The sequence below is a fragment of the Rhinolophus hipposideros genome (genome assembly GCF_964194185.1).
Source record: "Rhinolophus hipposideros genome assembly, chromosome: 19".
NCBI lineage: Eukaryota > Metazoa > Chordata > Mammalia > Chiroptera > Rhinolophidae > Rhinolophus > Rhinolophus hipposideros.
This window is the reverse complement of record NC_138065.1, coordinates 53862073-53875184: the sequence shown is the minus strand read 5'-3', so window position 1 is coordinate 53875184 and position 13112 is coordinate 53862073. Positions and strand designations below refer to the sequence as shown.

The 13112-nt window shown below is 52.1% G+C and overlaps 1 protein-coding gene across 7 annotated transcripts in view; it reads left to right on the top strand.

Moving 5' to 3' along the window:
- Nucleotides 1-3114: 3114 nt before the first annotated feature.
- Nucleotides 3115-13112, top strand: part of UAP1 (UDP-N-acetylglucosamine pyrophosphorylase 1) — a 31380-nt gene continuing 21382 nt past the window's right edge. The window contains exons 1-3 of one of the 7 annotated variants that reach the window (XM_081024599.1): nt 3115-3423; nt 4538-4667; nt 10046-10174. The gene's annotated coding sequence lies outside the window, so the exon portion shown is untranslated. Of the gene's footprint in view, nt 3424-4228; nt 4668-10045; nt 10175-10910; nt 11113-11954; nt 11994-13112 lie in introns of those variants that run through there. The other 6 variants (XM_081024595.1, XM_081024601.1, XM_081024594.1 and 3 more) reach the window with 6 other exon arrangements.

Genomic DNA, 13112 nt, shown 5'->3' with positions numbered 1-13112 from the left:
GGGGGTGGGGAGGTAGAGTGGGGTTCGCTGTGACCGGACCAGAGCTGGGAGGGCCAGCCACTCACTTGGGGACCTGTTCACGCACATGACACGTCACCTTCCTACCCAGCCGATGGGCTGAGCCCAGCAGCAGGCATGTCCACAAGGCCTGCACTGTTGCTTCACTGGTGTCCCGTGGACACAGTCGTGTCAGGCGGAGGTCCTGTTCCTTCTGATGCTGCCTCTTAGTGCTGTGTTTCCCAGTATCTTTGGACAGAGGGCCAGGGCCACTCAGCAGCTTACAAAAGGCCAAGTTACTTGTGTAGAAACGGACGATCAGATGCCAGATATGTGCATGCGTGCATGCGTGTGTGTGTGTGTGTGTGTGTGTGTGTGTGTGTGAGAGAGAGAGAGAGAGAGGGGGCGGGGGGCAAAGGAAGGGATTGGAAGTGAAGACTGGCCGAGTTGAGTACAAAGGACTGACTGCATCGTGGCTTTGGAGTTGGACAGACTTCAGCACACATTAGTTATATGACGTTCGCTGCTTGAACTACAGGTTGGTTTCCCCACATGGAACAGAGATGATAATTGTATTCACGTCATAAAACTGGTGACTGAGCTTGTTCACGTGGAAAACCACAGACAAGTGGGTTTTTTCTTCCCTTTTCCTCTGATCGTCAGCACCCTCCTCACTCTGCTCACGTCAGGCTGTAAGTTGAACGTCTCAGAGCATTTTCCCATCAGTACTCTACATTTCTCTGACCGTGGGGGCTTTGTACACAGTGCATCCTGACCGTGTTGGATGTAAAGAACATCCAATATAGCAGGATTTTCTGGCAAACCCACACTTTTGATTTCTAACAAGTTTATATTTGGAAAACTCATTTCTGCTTGCAGCCGTGGGAATGTGTCAACTACAGTGGGTCCAGAAACAGTGAGCAAGACCTTTGGCTTCGTCCCCCCGTCATCACTTTACGGTATCTTCCCTCGAGTTCTTAAGCCTGTCAAGGAATGGCTACATACAAAGTGCATATTCCTTCCCCTTTGCTGTTGTGGGCAATAGGCAAGTGCTGCAGCCATCAAATTTGTACTTAACATGAAATCACTACATACTGAAGTTAACCTAATTAATACAATTTTGCTGTCAGGTCAAAAGGAAGATTTTGGCCAGGTTTTTGTTTAGGATTTTAGTGCTAAAAGGATTTTCCTTTTCCTCCGAAAGGAAATGCCCCCTCTGCTTGTGGCTCAGAGCTGTGTGACTAGAGGAAGGAGGGTTGTTAGCTCAGGATTGAGACATTGGTGGGGTGGCTGGTGGTCACCTGACACAGATGGCTGTGCTGTCACCTGGGTCACCTGGGGGTGGCCCGGTTGTTAATGAAGCTGTTTGTTTCACATGTCAAGAGCGACGTTTTGTGGCCCAGTTCACAGGCCTGTCCCCAGTGTAACAGAACTTCGAGCCTTAAGTCTCTTTAATTATGCTTTTCGCGATTGGCTTCCACGACTGGGGGTCCTTTCTTGGCCGTGCCGTGTGCTGCACCTCCACAGATCAACTCCAGTGCTCGGATGGCATTCACACCAAAGCTGTTCTTGGGATGTTTCTTTGACTTAGTTCCAGGAACATGATTTTATTAATTTTCTAGTTTTTCAAGGGAAAACAAAAACACATGCAGAGGCTGGAAAGACTGATCTCAGAGGATGTGAATGGAGTCTGACGTTGACGTGTCTCACCTTCCAGCTGCCAGGGTTCAGAGGCCTTCTTGTTCTGGCTCCCCACACACACGGTCAGCCCCTCCGGAGTCCCTTAGAACTTGAAACCACAGAGTACGGAAAACAAAGTTGTCAGTCAAGGGTAAGCACAATCACTGGGCTCTTTTTGGATGACCCAACAGCTGCCCCAAACCCAGTCAGTCATCCACGCCCAGCTGGGCCTGCCGGCTAAAAATCCTTCTCCTAGTCCCGTGGTTTGTATTATATATGAAAACTACCTCTCTCCTAGCCAAAGATATTGTTCATAATAAAACGGGCAGTGTATTAAAGAAGATTCTAGATGGGACCACCAAGATCCTAGAGAGAAGCTCTGAACAAGAACCTGGGAAAACCGCAGTCATTTTAAAAGTTTCTGGGTGGCCATCATGGGTTGCAAAAATATCACAGTTTTCCAAGCTGTATTTTATAGCTCTGGACGGAATTTATCTCTGGGGGAAGCAGTTTAATGGGCCTTTGGGTGAGATACAGAAGTTCTCACAGATAATTCAATGGCAGATTCTGGCGAGTGGGACTGTTGTTTACTTCAATCAGAAGGATTTATTCTGTTCCTGGGTGGCCTGTTACATTTTATCACTCATTCACTATAACTGCTGGGAATACAGTGCAAATAAGTTTATTCTTTTCCTATCAAGAGAAGAATCCAGAACCTCTTTTAAAACAGCCTTATGGCCAAGACAAACCCGGTCGGAAGTCACTGGGTGCAACACGAGAAAGGTCACGGGTGCGTAAGCAAACCCAGAATGTCTCATTGGAACTTGTGGGTGAGGAGTGAGCTCAGCCTCGCAGGGTGTGGTTGCAGGAAGTCAGTTTGGAGAAGGTCCCTCCCAGGCCCCTGGGGAGGGTGGGGGGGGGGTCAATAGCACTCAGAAAACCTAATTAATAGGAGCTGTTTTATGGGAAGGGCCCTTGGGGTGACTTCATTTTCCTTTGCTCTCTACCTTTTCTGCCTACCTGCCCTCCCTCCCTCCTGCCCTCCCTCTTTCCTTGCTTCCTCCCTTCCCCCTCCCTTTCCTTCCTTATTTCCTTCCTTCCTTCTTCCTTCCTTCTTTCCTTTTCTTCCCTCCCTCCTTCCTGCCTCTCTTTTGTACATACCAAACTTTAATGTTTATAATACTTGCATAAGAAAAAACTTAAGAAAAAACTTTTAGAAACAAATGTTTCTGGTTTCTGAGTGTTCTTTTACTCTTTCATCACCAAAAGGAAAGTAAAACGGCATCTCAAACAATACCGACTGTGCGTGGGGCTGTTTTGTGCTCTTGCCAGGGCAGCTGGGTCTATCACAACCGTTTCTCAGCATAAGAGACGGCTGCCTGTGGGGCATACAGGCCTGTAACATTAGCGGTCTGTCTCTTGTCCCATGTGATAGGCAGAGAAGAGCGGAAGGTGCTTGTAAGATGCTCCAGGCCCTGCTGCTCTCAGGATGAGTTCTCAGCTCCAGTGTGGCTGGCGTCTGGGGACCAGGGCAGCATGTGGGGAGCACATGGGGGACATTGGAGGACGGGGTCCTGGGGGACCCTCTGGGTCCTCTGACGACTTTGCATTTCACTCTGAGTGACACAAGAAGGCAGCAGAGGTTTAGAGCGATGCCCGATGTAATTCCAGAGATCCTGTGGCTGCCCCATTGAGGGGCCTGGAGGGGGCCTCTGCGAAGCCTGCGGAGGTTGCTGCTGGATCCAGGTGAGATGCCGCTGGTCTCACGAGGACGGGAGAAGGTGATGTGAGACTGGCGGGCTTCTGGCCTCAGGAAGACGGATCCCATGGGCCGTACGACAGACTGGATCTGGGGCGTGAGAAGGTGCCACGGCCGACTCAGGGTTTGGCCTGGGGAACCGGAGCAGGGAGCTATGGCAGCAAGGATGACTGAGAAGCTGGGTTTGGGCGCGGGCAGAGGAGGGCATGGGGAGCAGACGGGAGCTCAGCTAGAGATGCCATTCTGAGACGCCTGTCAGATCCGTGGTGAGTGACGTCCTGAGCAGGCGCAGGGCAGGCTCTTGGAGAGAAGGTGAAACAGGTCCAGGTCCAGGCGTGGGGCTGATGCTGGGAGCTTGTGGAAGTTCTTGTTTGTTTTCTCCATGAGAGATGCCTCACGTTATTTGCAGAGAAGGCTGATAGGAGGACTGACAGACAAGATGTGAAATAGCCACGCAGAAGCTGGCCGAGTGAGTGGACTAGAGAAATAGCATAGACAGGATTTGTGTGCAGCCTGTGAAGTGAAAGGGAGAGCAGTCACGGTGGTGGTTTGCTTTTCTCCATCCTGCTCCGCCTGCTGGGCCTCTGCCTGGGGTGTCGCTGGGCACGTGCTCATCTGGGCTCTCGGCCGTGCTCACCCCCAAGCCTGCGGGTTTGGGCAGAATCGATTTCCTTGTGGCTGTAGGATTGCCACCTCCAGGGTTTCCTGTTTGTGTTTCCACTGGCTGGAGGCCAGTCCCAGCTCCCAGACATGTGACGTCCCCGACACTTGCGCCTCTCAGGAGCAGCTCACGACACACAGTGTGTTTCTCTGTCAAGTGTCATGGCAGGGACTTCCTACTCCCTTTCCCACTTCCTATCAGATAGAAGAAGGTCACGGTGCCGCCTCATGGAGCTGGGCTCAGTGCGTGTCTGCCACCAGCTTCTGCCACCCAGCACCTGCAGCCCAGAAGCCGTACCTTGTAAACAGTATTTTTAAAACGAAAACTCAGAGAGCTCTTATTCTGTGTCAGAAACTGCTCTAAGCATGTTAAAAATATCACTTCCCACAGCAACCCTAGTAGGTAGGTAGGTAGGTCCTAATAGTATCCCCATGTCACAGGTGGGGAAATGAGGGCCAGTGACGTCTGAACTTGGAGCACCCTGGGCCAAGTTCTGCGGAATCTCGCCTGGAGACGGCACCACTGTGCCCCAGGAAGACTCATCCGCTGGGCAGGACCCATGTGACCCAGGTAAGAAGACACAGCAGCACGGCTGCCTTCCGCCTGTCAGCTAACCTCCCACTCTGTCCTTAGGCAAACCCTTTGCTTTGGGAAATTCTGTTCTTATCTAAGACTTAAGGGAGGTGGACCAGATGCCTCCAGCCTCCAGCACTGGAATGGAATTTAGAGTTTGCTCTCCCACGTATCAGTCTGGAGTCGTGAGGCTGTGTGTCTGTGTGATTATTGCACACACTTACTTACTTTCTCCCTGCTTAGTTCCGCCTGTTATTTATGTACTTCCTAAATTACAGGCATCCCCCCTTATGCATGAGGGACACATTCCAAGACCCCAGTGGATGCCTGAAGCTGCAGAGAGCAAAGAACCCTGTAGAGACTGGTTTTTTCTGCACACGCAGACCTCTTCATTTAAAGGAAGCACCTTCCGGCTTCTCGGTGGTGTATCTGAATGGCCAGCATCACTGGTCTTGCTCTGGGGGGCTGTTACTAAGTAAAACAAGGGTGGCTCAGACACAAGTGCTGTGGTATTAATACGGTCACATAACCCAGATGGCTAATAAGCAGCTAACGGAAGGGGGGCTACGTCCCTTGGGACAAAGGGGTGAGTCACATCCTGGGTGGGACAGAGCAGGACAGCGAGATTTCATCCCACTACTCAGAACGGCGCGATGGAAAACTCATGAACTGTTTATTTCTGGAAGTTTCCTTTAATATTTTCAGTTGTGGGTAACTGAAACTGTGGAAATCAAAACCGCAGATAAGGGGGACCCCTGTAGAGTTTGAGGGGCTGTCATTTGAGTAAAAAATCTGTCATTTAACAGGGTGTTTTCATTATTGCACAATATTTCAGCACACACCCTGAGCTACAGAAAGTCAGTGTGGAGGGAGTGGTGAGCTGTGAAGTCAGGGTCGTCTCCTGGGAGAGTGAAGTACTCATGGCTACGTCAGGTCAACAGACGGTCAGAGCCCCACCCCTGCCACCAACCCTTGTCTCCTGGGAACTGACCTCATGCGTGCTCAGGCCTGGCCTTGGACCGAGCCCTGAGCGGAGCCGGACTTCTGGGAAACAACCTGGGCCCTTGGACAAGTTCGGAGGCCTGCCTGAAGCCATGGCGGTCAGGACAATGCCGGGGCCTCCTGGGGTGCAGCCCCACTAACACCAGCCCCTGCGAGGAAACCTGGGTGGGTCGCCACTGGCTGTGACACTCAGGAGGGCGTGGACAGACTGCCAGTACCTGGTGCCAGCCAGCAGGCAGCTCTGCTAGTTGGTAAGAAACACACTGCTTTTCTGAAATGACAATAAATGGTCTCCTAATTAGCAAGGAATTGTCACTCTAACAAATTCAGAGAAAGCATCCAAAAGCTTATAAAAATCACTAAAATGTCACTGTCCCTAAAAGACACAAGAGGAGACCTCTGTTGCGTGCCCTTCTGAGTTTTCGAATTTGTGTGCACTGGTGGTCCGTTTAGCACACCTTGGAATCCCCACCTGATTACTTTAATGGAGGACTGTCCTATATCCTGCCTTTTATTTTCTTCCCTCTCTCTCTCTCACTTTTTCATTTACTCACCTAACACTTACCGAGCAGCTGCTGTGTGCCCTTCTCTTAATTCTCTTTCCAGCGCCGTCAGGTACATTGTATTATTAGGTTGCTGCAAAAGTAATTGTGGTTTAAAAGGTTAAAAATAATTGCAAAAACCGCAACTACTTTTGCACCGACCTGTATCTCAGTGTGTAGAGGAGGACACTGACGTCCCGGGGTTTGGGGGTCTCCCCACGTCTCACGGCTGTCATCACATCCATCATCTATCGATCCACCTCAGAGAAGAGAGTATTTTCTTTTAAACCACGCTGGGCTCGTGCGTACCACTGAAGACACCCTTCCTAGGTTCTTTACCCGAGGACAGATTCCTGGCTTTCCTTCACTAAGGAGGCAGCAGGAGCTGGAAAAGCTGATGGTGTGGCCGGTTATCAAAGCTGAGAACGAGGGCCTCCTGTGAATGGAGGGGTCCCTCGCCTCATGACTCTCCAGCATGCTGGCTGGTCCTTTGGGAAAATTTCCACATTCCTTCATCTCTCCCTCCTCTGAGCAAAATTCTGGACATTCACTGTGTTGCTATAGCCATCCAGCTCGAAGAGCGAGCATCTTCCCTCTTTTTCCTCTAGAAAGCCCTTCTTTGGAGTCCCTGTGGTACCCATCACAAGACTGGCACAGAATCGCCCAGTAACCATACGTCGAACAAACATCTCTTTGTTCTTGATTCAATGCTGGAAACGTGCCCGTTTGTTCTTAAGAGAACAGCTCGATCCCAGGGCCTCCACATAAGCATCCAAGTGACCCCCCACCCCACGCGGCGAGGTCACCGCGGCTCATTTTCACTTCCTTGTTTCCACCTGGAGGGTTGAGACTCAGGGAAAAACACTACCATCATTATTCCTGTCCCAAGGAGGCGCGGCTGCCACCACAAACAGCACTGCTGGTGGCATTTACAACTCCTAGGTGATGTGGCATTCTGACAGGGTGCCAGCAGGCATGTGACATGGGACCAGCAAACCACTGTGTTGACTGTCACGCCTCGATGCCTTCCTCCAGAGCTGTGTGCTCCGTGCACATTTGTGTTGGGGCTGAAATAAGGAACTCCACCATTGGTTGTATTGTAATTTTTTGTGCTTTTAAACTTTTATACAATTTCAACCTTCCACAGAAATTGCCGAGCAGTAGAAAGAAGCTCTACCTGCCCTCTACCCAAAATCACAAATTGCTAGCATTTCCCCCTAAATATACCCTTCTATCACACACCCACGCTAACCACATCTATGTCTGAATGCAGGTGAGTAACCATGGGTTCACACTGGTAACTCTGATGGCATCTGCCCTGAAGAGGGCAAGCTGGTCTCTCCCTGTCTGTACTTGTACTTGTGTCCCCGGCAGTACACGACCTCTCCCATTACCTTCCATACCAGTCATTTGCTCCCCTCTGCTATACACAGAATTCTTTCAGAACTGCTGACTCTCCCACCGTGGAAAACCACACTACGACCTCGAGTTCAACATTTGTTGACAGTTCCTTTTGTCTTTAGATTCAGGAATATAGTTAAAATTCTGTGCTCACAGCTATATTCCTATGTCAAAAGCCATCAGATTGTGCACTTTACATAACTGTAAAGGCAGCCTCAGTAAAGCTGGAAAGAAAGACTGTGTTCAAAAGTTACTTGGGGTGGTTGCCCAATCTCTTTAGGGAATTGATGTTAAGGTATAGTTAGGTTGATTTGTTTCTATTTGGTTCCTAATTCAGGGTTCAATCACGTTCTTTGTTGGTTTTATGTCATTTTTTGAAGACGTAAAGTATGAACATGGTTCCAAAGTCAAAAGTAAACAAAATGTTTTATTTAGAGGAGGTCAGCTCCCCCACTCCCACTGGACCCCCCGCCCCCACCCCTGTGGGTAACTGACCTCATGGTGTCTGGTTTATTCCTCCTGCGTTTTTTCCAGAAACAAGCAGATGGATGTATATTTTTATTTCCCTGTCTTTTCGTTTACATGTTCATCTATGTCTACTCACTCTCCTTTTTTCTCTTTAACAATATATCCTAAAGTCACTCCACATAAGTTCATATGATGTTTTTTGGGGCAGGTATATACTATTCCATGTTTTCTTCATATTTTACACTTAGATCTCTGATGCATTTGGAGTTTATTCTTGTGAATGGTGTGAAGCGGGGATCTGGTTTTATCTTGTTCTAAGAGGCTACCCAATTGTCCTATTTATGGAAAAGGCGATTTTTTTCCTCCAGCAGTTTGAGATGCCACCTTTATGATACAGTCCTTGGGTCTAGTCTGGACTGTCTCGTTTTTCCACTAGTGTGTTCACGTGCCGGTACCACATTGTTTTAATGGTAGAGGCTTCATAGAATATTCTAATCTCTGGTAGGTAGCCTTCTTATCGGAGCTTTTCTTTTTCAGTGTTTTGCTAGTCATTCTTTCATGTTTCTTTTTCCATGCACTTTAGTATCAACTTGGCTAATTTATACATTTATAATTAAACAGGGAGTGTAATTTGTAAATTAACAAGGGCTGTTTTTCCACTTGATCAAGTATCTTTTGTGGCTTTTGTGTAGGGGTGATTTTTCAGTTTTCCTCATATGGGTTTTGCACATTTGGTGTTAGATTTATACCTAATTCTTTAATTTTCTCCGTTGTTGTAAATGGGACTTTATCTACCATCATGTTTTCTAAGTAGGTATTGCGTGTGTATATTAAAACTATTGACTTCTGTCTGTTCATCGTACGGCTGCTGTGTTACTGAAATCTTTAATTTGGTCTCATCGTTGATTTCTCATAGTTGGAGTTAGTCTTACTGATTTTCTAGGGTTTTCCTGGTACGTTTTCATGTCATTTGAAAATCAGGGTGGTTCTACTTATTCTTTTCTGATTCTTAAGCCTCTCACGGTTTCTCTTGTCTAACTGTACTGGTTGGTGTCATCAGTCTGATGGTAAATAAGCATGGCTAGAATGAGATCTGTGCCAACCTCTGCTGTTAGCTTGTAAAAGTGCATATAACACGTTTTAAAGGACAGGAATAACCCTTCCGTGTAAGAAGTGTCTGGATATTTATCTGGCAGCATGAGATTAAGGCCTTTCTTATGCCTCATAAGTAGAAAAAGTACAAATTTGACTTTATAATAGTACATTGAAAACCCTTGTTTTGGGTCCCATTTCTACCTTTTTTCTTTAAAGGCTTTTTAATAATCATTCAGTCATCTAAGATTTATAGACTGCTTCCAGTACTCCAGACACGACCTTAGATTCCTTCTCAATTTTTACTACAGCCATGTGAAGCAGGCATTATCCTCCCTTTATAAATGAGGAAGTTGTTCAGAGAGGTTAAACGACACACCGCTTGTCAGGGTTGAGCTGGGATCTTGAAGCTGGGTCTCCTGGTTGGAATTATTCTAAGCGCTCATATAGCTGTTTCTCAAGGAGTGGCAATGTAGAAGAGTAACACTCAGTGTAGTTTTAGACAGCAACTGTCTTAAACTCTCTTCCCGGGATTAAAGAAAGCCACAGGGCTGGGTTCAGTGACATCGCTGCAGGCAGGCTGCGAGGTCTCTCCAAGTGGGACCCAGGCTTCATTACTGACAGTGATTTTCTTCTCCGTTACCATGGAGTGTTTAAGAGAGATGTTCCTTATGGTATCAGGGAGCCAGACAACCAAAGGCTTCCCAGATGATGGTAAGTGTATCAGGGTGTCCGGGACAAGGACCCAAGTATTACCACAAAAACTGAGACACATTTAGTATTCGCTCTCTTCTACGTCGGTTACTTGTGTTGTCCGGTTTCATCCTCACCGCAGCCCTAAGGGTAGGTTTCATTGTTCGTACTTTATAGATGAGAAGATGGATGCAGAGTTAATTAAGTTGCCCGAGAGCACAAGCAAGGACGCAGCTGGAGTCCGTCTTCAGAGCCCAGGCTTCTCATCACCACCGGGCACGGCGGGGACGCAGCCCCGGATCAGAGGTGGGGGCCCGGCCCCTCCGATGGAAACCTGCCAGCGCGGCCCACCGGGTGGAGGTTTTCCTGTTGCCGGGCTGGGCTGGCGACTCCGCAGTGGGAGAAGGAGATGGGGAGGCCAGGGGCGCTCGGGAGGAAGAAGGGCCCCTGCGGCCGAGGGCACTGCAGTGCGTTCCTGGACGCGGCGCGCGGCCGGAGCCCGGACCTCCGCAGGTCGGCTCGGGGCCCTGCCCGCCACCGCCCCGGCTCGCCGTCACCGGCGCGCTCTCACTGCCTCACGCGACAGGCCCCCGTGCTGGCACGTCCGTCTCCTTTCGCGCCCGGTGCTGTTTGCGCAAAGTAACGGGGCCTGGCCTCACGCTCCCGGCACCTAAAACACCACGAAGCGGACAGCGGGGCGCTGCTGGGCACCCGGCCGATGGCGGCGAAGGAGCGGCCGGAGGTCGGCGGGCGCCAGGCTCGCCCGCAGGAACCTGCTCAGAAACGCGCCTCTCCCGCCACCACCGCGCTGGCGGCCCGACATCCGGCCTCGGGGCCGCGACTCACTTCCGGAGGGAGGGCGAGCCCGCGGGCAGCCGCCCGGCCCGACCCCGCGGAGCAGCGTTGGCGTCGGCGCGGGGCGGGGCGTCGGCGCGGGGCGGGGCCTGCGCGGGGCGGGGCCTGCGCGGAGGCCGCCCAGCAGCGCCGCCATTGGCGGGAGGAGGAGGGACGCTAGGCCCCGCCCCGCAGGCCCGCCGCCCGCGCTCGCGGCGCTGACGTGTCGGCGGGCGCTTCCTCCTCGGCGCCGCGGGCTGTCGCGGCGGCTGAGGGGCGGGCTGGCGGGCGGCGCTGCTGGGCGGCCCCCGGCCCGGCCCCCGGCCCCGCCGCCCGGCCCCCGGCCGCGGTATAAATGCGGAGCGGGCGCGGACGCCGAGCCGGAGCCGGGCGGACGCCGTCGCGCCGAGGTTGGTGAGAGGCCCCGCGGCCGCCTCCCGCACGGGCCGGCGCTGAGCCGGCGAGCGGCGTGCGGACGCGGGCCCCGGTGACCGGGGGGGACGTGGGCCGGCCGGGGCGGCTGAGCGCCCCGCGGGCGGGCGGGCGGGCGGAGGGGCGTGTCCCGCGGCTGCCGACGCGCCACGCGTGGACGGGGACGGGGCCCGCGACAGCGACGCCAGCCTCGGGGGGCCCGGGGGCGGGGGTGACCGGACGGGGAGACGCCGGTGGGGACGTGGCAGGGGGCAGACCCACGTGGCCTTCCCGTCTGCGGGGCGTGGGGAGCGCGGGGCGTCGGCGTCGGTGGCCCCGCGTGGGCCCGCCGGGCGGGGGCCCCCGGGGCTGGGAGAACCGGGAGGTGCGCGTAAAACGTGGGCAGCAGAGATGGGCGCCCGGGGCCACGGCGGGACATCAGCGCGCGGTCCTCCCGCGCCGCGGGGCGGAGACGGGCCTGGGGCCGCGCCGGCCCGTGTTTCTGACGCGCGTGCCGGGCTCCGGGCGCAGCCCTTTCGCCCTCGTTTCCACGGCAGACCTTCAGCTTTTTCACACTTGGGTTGTCAACAAAAGTGCTGGCCCGCCTCGGGTCTCGGGCACGGCTGAGGGTGACACACGTGCGCCGGGGTCGGACTCCGTGGGGAAAGCGACACCGTGTGCGAGGCCGGAGGTGGCTTCACCTGCCTTGGAAACCACAGGGACGTGGCCCGTGTGCGAAGCGCAGGTGCTTCTTCCCCGTCGTGCGCCGACCGCAGCCCACCTGGCCACCCTCTGCAGACCGCAGTGGTCTCGGCTCCGGATTAGACTGAACCTGTGACTTGTCCTATTTGCACGGACTCGTTTTCTCAAGCATCGAAAGGTGCATAGGTGTCTGACGACTTTTTAGGGAAAGTTTGATGTACCCTGTTTCCCAGAAAAGAAGACCTCGCCAGACCATCAGCTCCGATGTATCTTTTGGAGCAAAAATTAATATGCAACCTGGTCTTTTTAAATACAAGACCAGGTATAAAATATAATACAATATAAATACTGGGTCTTAATATTAATTTTTGCTCCAAAAGACGCATTAGAGCTGATGGTCCAGCTAGGTCTTATTTTCGGGGAAATGTGGTACATCTCAGAATAATACTATGTTTTCGTATATGTTTGAGTAGGCAGAGCTCTTTGCACTGCCCGCTCTCATGTGAGGGTGTGTGAGAAAGGTCAGTTGTGTTATCTTCATGAGAAAATGTGCACACAGGGAGCTGAAATGATTCGCACAGGGTCCAACAATGGGAGGAACCAAGGACTCAGCCTTCCTGCTGTCCAGTTACCTGGCTCCCTGCTGAGCGTCCCACTGAGCTATGCTCCCTTAAACCTGGGCAACACGGTGGTGTAGGTGATACCTCGGGAAAGACCCTGTTCCTTGGAAAACAGGTTAATATAAACCTATCTCTCTCAGCTGCCCTTTTTTATATGATGTATTTTTTAAATTAAAAAATAATGGCATCATAGCTCTTGAAACCTGCATCTATCAGTAGAAATGCCTTGGAATACCCAAAAGAGCCCAGGCTCAGTCTGCTGGCTTCTTTGCTTCTGTGTGTCTGCGTTCCCTGGAAGGTCGCACTGAGTCGGTAACTTAAGTCTGCTGGGGGCCTCTGAGCTCTAGATGACTGCATCTTGCTGTCTCATCAGCATTTCTGTTTTGGATGTCTAACACACATGTAAGACTTAACGTGACCAAGAGTGGAGGTTGATTTCCTGCACTCTGCAGACACATCCCTAGGTCTGTGCCTGTCCCGCATGTCCCACCTCAGGACCTGGGACCACCTCTGGGAGTCATCTTTGCTGGGCTCCACACTCCATGACCTAACCCTCTATCTAGGTCCATGCTGGGAGCCCAGCTTCTCTGTGCTCTGAGCCACCATGGTGATCTCTCCTCTAGACTATTTGGCAGCTCCCTGAAGGCCTGCTGGCTTCCGCTTTGGCCTTCAGCACA